At 43.0% G+C, this 6,583-nt stretch overlaps 1 pseudogene; it reads left to right on the plus strand.

Annotated features, from left to right (window-relative positions):
- Positions 1-450: 450 nt before the first annotated feature.
- Positions 451-3,161, plus strand: LOC119279934 (annotated as a pseudogene).
- The last annotated feature ends 3,422 nt before the right edge of the window (positions 3,162-6,583 follow it).

Genomic DNA, 6,583 nt, shown 5'->3' on the forward strand with positions numbered 1-6,583 from the left:
GACTATAATTTTTTTCGTCTACTAATCAATCATAAACTTGCCCCCCTGATTTTCAGAAGGGTGAGCCGCCTACCCATCTATTGACCAATCAAATTAACTTTTTTTGTAAAACCTTATAACTCGTATCAATAGTCTGTATGGTGGTACACTCGCCGCAGGAAAGAAAAGATACACTGTATGGTGGTACACTGCACAAGTTCATTTTCTTTATTTGATTTGATTTGATGTGATGTGATGCCACAGGAAGCAATGAGACACCCATACGAACGAGTAAGGGGGTGTTTGGTTCAGCCAGAGACTAAAAAAAAGTCCTTAAAAAGTCCCTAGGAATCAAACGGGAAGGACTTTTTTTACAGGGACTAAAAAAGACTCTACTAGAGAGTCTTTTTTGATTAGTTTTAGACTAGAAAAAGTCCTAGAACTTCTCAACCAAACACCCCCTAAACCGGGATGATCAAATCAAAGGTCGGTTCGAAGCAAAACAAAATAACATACTCCAGTTCATCCCATTCCTCCAAGAAACAACACGGAACGTGCGGGTTCGATGTTTGAATGTTTACTACTGCTGCTGCTACTGGTTTTTTTAAAACGCAGATGTTCACACATATGCACATATATCAACCCTAGGAATGCAGGCTCTACCCTTATGAGGACCGATATACTGTATGTACGCATCATCTTGTGATTGACCAAGTCATTACATGACAGGAACACCTTCGCCTACTGAACGAACATCATCGGATGGATTAAAATGAATTTAAAAAAATGAAAGCACCTATGCCAAGTCTATGACTTGAGCTCTGATGGACCGTTTCCACCACAAAACCTCTCGTTAAAATTATCAAGAGAACATCCCAGTCTAGTCTTGAGCGTACATCCCAGTCCTTCTAGAGGGGTAGAAGGCCTCAATCCTCTCCACTAGTTACAAGCATGCATGCATTAAAATAACTCAAATCGTCATTGCATGTTGGTATATTCAGAAAAAATATATTTTATAGTTCAAACCATCACCTCGATTCAAATCGTCAACCTCTCTTGCACTTGCAGTTGGAGTGTGCTCTTGTCTTTTTCTTTTTTTTTTTGACAAAGGCATGCAGTGCCCTTTTGTTTGGGCAAAGAAACGTACGAGTTGATTGTGAAACGTACTGTCCTCCTGAAGGATGCGATCCAAACTAAATTTAAGAGGTAATAGCACCCTAGATATCCTAACTTGCACAGAATGTGATGATTCAGTCCTAAATTTGCAAAACTTGACTCCATCATACCCCAACTTGCACTTCATGTGATGATTTAGTCCCAGGCCAATCAGAGAACGACAATTGGCAGCCAGGTGGCTGGCCCGGTCAATGCACGCACTTTTGATAAACCCCCCCTGCCTTTTCCCCTAATCAACCCGGCGGGCGAAGGCGACCTGCCGCGGTCGGCCTCGCTGTGCCTGCGGGAGGTGCTCCTCGTGCTGCAGCGCTTCAAGGCCATGGTGGCCGACTGCGCCGCGCGGAGCCGCACGCTGCTGCTGCTGCAGTCGGACGAGATGGACGCCGAGCTGCGGGACCTGCACCACGACCTCGCCACGCTGCTCGACCTCCTGCCCGTCGTCGAGCTCGGCCTCGCCGACGACGTCATGGACCTCCTCGCCCTCGCCTCGCGCCAGTGCCGCCGTTGCGCGTCGGCCGCCGAGCCGGAGCCGGTGCTCAAGACCACCGTGCTGTCGCTGATCGAGGAAATCGAGCGGGAGATCGTGCCCGAGCGGGAGAGGCTGGAGGAGATCCTGGAGGAGGTTGGCATCAACGACCCGGCCAGCTGCAGCGACGAGATCGAGAGCCTCGAGCGGGACATCGGCGACCGAGCATCGGAGAGATGGACTGCCGCCATGATCGCCCTCGTCGGCCTGCTCCGGTACGCCAAGTGTGTCCTGTTCAGTGCCACGCCCCGGCCTTTTCGGATTCCAAGGCGGACATCGATGTCGAAGATGACGGGGAGTCACCGGCGCCCCCACCGGACCTCCGGTGCCCCATCTCCCTCGATCTAATGCGCGACCCAGTCGTCGCCGCTAGCGGTCAGACCAGCGAGTCGATCGACCGGTGGTTCGGCTCCGGCAAGTCAACGTGCCGTCGTGCCCTAAGACGGGGCAAGTCTTGGCCAATCTGGAGCTGGTGCCCAACAAGTCTCTCAAGAACCTCATCTCCAAGTGGTGCCGGGAGAACGGCGTAGCCATGGAAGTCTGCGAGGCCAGCAAGAGCGAGCAGGCCCAGGCGGTGGCCGCCAACAAGGCGGCGCTCGAGGTGGCGCGCATGACGGCGTCGTTTCTGGTGAAGAAGCTCTCCGTCTCATTCTCCCCTGACGCGGCCAACCGCGTGGTGCACGAGATCCGGCTGCTCTCCAAGTCCGGCTCGGACAACCGCGCGTTCGTCGGAGAGGCCGGAGCCGCGCCGATGCTGGTGCCCTTGCTCTAGTCCGAGGACGCCGGGCTCCAGCTCAACGCCGTGACCGCGCTGCTCAACCTTTCGATCCTCGAGGCCAACAAGAAGCGCATCATGCACGCCGATGGCGCCATCGAGGCAGTGACCCACATCATGAGCTCCGGCACGACGTGGCGCGCCAAGGAGAACGCCGCGACGGCCTTGCTCAGCCTGGCGTCCGTCCATACGTGCCGCCGAGCCTTCCGTCGTGGAAAAGTTAGTCCACCTCGTGCGCACGGGCCCGACGAGCACAAAGAAGGACGCGCTGGCCGCGCTGCTGTCGCTGGCAGGCGAGAGGGAGAACGTCGGGAAGCTGGTGGAAGCTCGTGCGAGAAGCGAGCAACGGCAGCCTGCGGCGTAAGGGAGCAGCAGGAAATAGGTGGCGCAAACGAGATCGGGAGCAGCAAATCCATGCAGCCAACTCTCAAGGTCCTCCTCGTCGTGGGGATCCTCAATCTAACGCCGTTCTGTACCTCTGCCTGAAGCTCAACTGAACCTGTAAGTATAGATCTCTGTAGCTAATCTGCTTTTTTTGCGGAAAATCACCTGGTTAATTGTTACATGCCCATCGATACAGGATGTTCATGGGAAAATAAAAAAGTTCCAGGAAACTCAGGTTTATATGTAGCTTTTCTGTCTTCCAAGATGTAACCAGGAAATTTAGTAAACCAGGATATTAAGTTCCAAGAAGTTTACTTAATATCCTGGAAGACAGAGATCATGGTTTAAGTTCGGTTCCAGGATGTGAATTTTTGACTAAACTGAATTTAATTGTGAGTAAGATGTCTTTTTCTAACTTATAACCAAGAAGCTGGATATTAAGTAAACCAGGATGTATTTCTGTCTTCTAAGATGTAGTATTTTTTTTTTGACATATAAATAGGATATTAATAAGTAAACTTTCGTGGAAGGCACCAGCAATATACTCAATATTAAGTTAACCAAGAAGCTGGTCATATTCAGATAGTTTACTTAAACCAAGATCTTTCTCTTCCAAGATAGTATTAAGTAAACCAGGATGTTAATGGTGTAATTTATGTAACCAGGATACTAAGTAAACCAAGAAGCTGCCGTGGTAGGCAGATTTTTATGTACTGTGCTACCCAAATCATTTTTGTACCGTTTGCTTAAGGAAAAATCACGTTTCATGTTTTTAGGTTTCTTATTATATACCCAAATGTTATGAAACATTTGTCTTTGCAACTATCTGAGTCTCACATAATTAGGTGCTCAAATGAATTGACTCTCATCCATCATAAACGAGATGCATTGTTCAGCGGATTTGATTGAAGTCCTAAACTGAAATCAAAATTAACGTGAGGCTTCCTCTTTAGTCATTGCCATTCATTATGGCTTGCAACACCTGGCGCTGAATTTGAATTAATTCGGTCACAACAGACTGCACCACACACGTAATTAATTCTTGGGCCAACTTGTACCGCAGCTCGTATTACGCTAGTGTATTGAATATGTATTGCCTCTAATCAGGCCAAAGTAACGACACGTGAGGATTTCAGTGGATGGAGCACCTCGGAGTCAAAAATCTGCGTCCGCAATGTATGCTACATTTTACCATAAAAAAGGAGTGTGCTGATTTAATTCAGGTGGAGTGAGTGTGGGTTAATTAGGGAAAAAAGCGGGGGGTTTTATCAAAAGTGCGTGCATTGACCGGGCCAGCCACCTGGCTGCCAATTGTCGTTCTCTGATTGGCTTGGGACTAAATCATCACATGAGGTGCAAGTTGGGGTATGGTCGAGTCAAGTTTTACAAGTTTGTGACTGAATCATCACATTCTGTGCAAGTTAGGGTACCTGGGCTGCTATTACCTCTAAATTTAATCCAAGCAGCACTTTCTCAAGGTGTTTGCTGTTCGCTGTTTGTGCCACCGGATGAGGTGAGAATGTGATGATCAGATCACCGGCAAGGCAGAGGTACTATATTTTCCATGGGGTGTACAGTGAATGCAGGACGGGACTGCTACCAGTGCCATGCCAGTACGATGGATGACAACTTTTGACCCCACTTTGACAGCCAAGGTGGTAAAGTCCTGTTGAGGCTACGGACCTACGGTCACAGGTACTAGTAGTAGAGATATGCTACACTGTACAAGATGCTTTTTCTTTCAAGATGATACGGTGCTTCATGTGATTTGATGTGATATGATGCCACGGGAGGCCATGAGCTGAACGAATAAACCAAGGGTCATCTCACTGAATTTCGAGATTTGATGTGATGTGATGCCACATGAGTACTCCATCCTGTTTTATTGGTCCCTTCATATTTTGTGCTAAATTTTAACTTTATATTTAATTAATAATATATTAATGCATGTAACAAAAAATAATATCATTGTAAACTATGTTCAAATACAAATCAAACAATATAATTTTCAGTGACATGAATTATTATTATTATTTTAGTTAAATTTATGGTCAAAATTTGACACAAAATACTAAAGGGACTAATAAACCAGGACGGAAGTCCCTATCTTCCTTCCAAAGTTCCACCATGTTTAAAAGCCCCAATAAAGAAGAAATAAAAACTTAAGAAAATTAAAACAATGAAGGTTTTTTAAGAAATAATGAATAAGTGACACTGGTATTACCCTATAAGAACAAATAAAATAAAATAAAAATGAAACAAATCAAAATAATGAACTTTTCAAAGAAAGAATGAACTAGTGGCATTGGTGTTACCCTTCAATATGAAAATTAATAAAACATAACGAAGAAATTTGCACACGATTTACACACAAGTTCAGTGGCGGAGCTAGCAGAGAATGGTAGGGGGGCAGAGAATAAAATATGATTGTTTGGGGTGCTAGTGACTACTTTTTTCTTCTATCTCAGCCCTTACAAAAAAATCCTTCATTGTTTTCTCTAATAAACCAGGACGGAAGTCCCTCCCTTCCTTCCAAAGTTCCACCATGTTTAAAAGCCCCAATAAAGAAGAAATACAAACTTAAGAAAAACTAAAACAATGAAGGTTTTCTAAGAAATAATGAATATGTGACACTGGTATTACCCTATAAGAACAAATAAAATAAAATAAAAATGAAACAAAGTTCAAGTATTGGATGTTTGTTTTATGCATATTATCAAAAGCACAACTTGTGCAATAGCGGAGCTATGTGCACTTATAGGGTAAATGAGTGTCACTTATTTCACAAACAAATCAAAATAGTGTTTATTTCTGAAAAACTCAGTTTTCTAAAAAAAGAATAAATTATTTGCACAAGTTGTGCTTTTCATAATATGCATAAAATAACATCCAATACTTGAATTCACACAAAAAGAAGTTCCCCAAAAAATGAATTAGTACAATTGGTATTGCCCTTTCAAAAAAGAAAGTGAACAAAAATAACAAAATTTGCCCACACTGTTTATATGGAAAATTGGACTTTCTGTAATATGCAATAATTAGTATATAATACTGAAATTCGTCAAAAAACATTCCGTTCAAAGGATGTATTAGTAGCATTCGCATTACCCTTAAAGAAGAACGAAACTAAAATAAAAACTAAGAAAGTTAAAATAATTAAGTTTTCGAAGAAAGGATGAATTAGTGGCATTGGTATCACCTTTAAGAAAAAAAGAATTTTTTTGAACAATAATAACACAACTTGTCCGCAGTTTACACAGAAATTACATTTTTTATAATATGCAAGGATAACATATAACTATGGAATTTCTGAAAAACTCAGTTTTCTAAAAAAAGAATAAATTAGTGTCATTGGTATTGCCCTCGAAGAATAAAATGAAAAAAAGTAAAGAAAAATCTAAGTAAATTTTCTAAAGAAGACTAAATTAGTGGCACTGGTAAACACCCTTGGAGAATAAATAAAATAAAACAAGTAATGACAAAAATTCCACATGGTTTACATAGAAATTGTTTTTTCTTTTTAATATGCAAGAATAAGCATATAGAGTGGGGTTTGCGAATAATAAGTATCTTAAGAAGGAATGGATTAGTGGCATTGGTATTAGCCTTAAAGAAGAAAGAGAATAAAATAAGAAACTAAAACAAAATCAAATCAATAAAGTTTTCTAGGGAAGAATGAATTAGTGGCATTGGTATTAGCCTTAAATAAGAAAGAGAATAAAATAAGGAACTAAAACAAAATC

The sequence above is a fragment of the Triticum dicoccoides genome, chromosome 3B (assembly GCF_002162155.2).
Source record: "Triticum dicoccoides isolate Atlit2015 ecotype Zavitan chromosome 3B, WEW_v2.0, whole genome shotgun sequence".
Lineage (NCBI taxonomy): Eukaryota > Viridiplantae > Streptophyta > Magnoliopsida > Poales > Poaceae > Triticum > Triticum dicoccoides.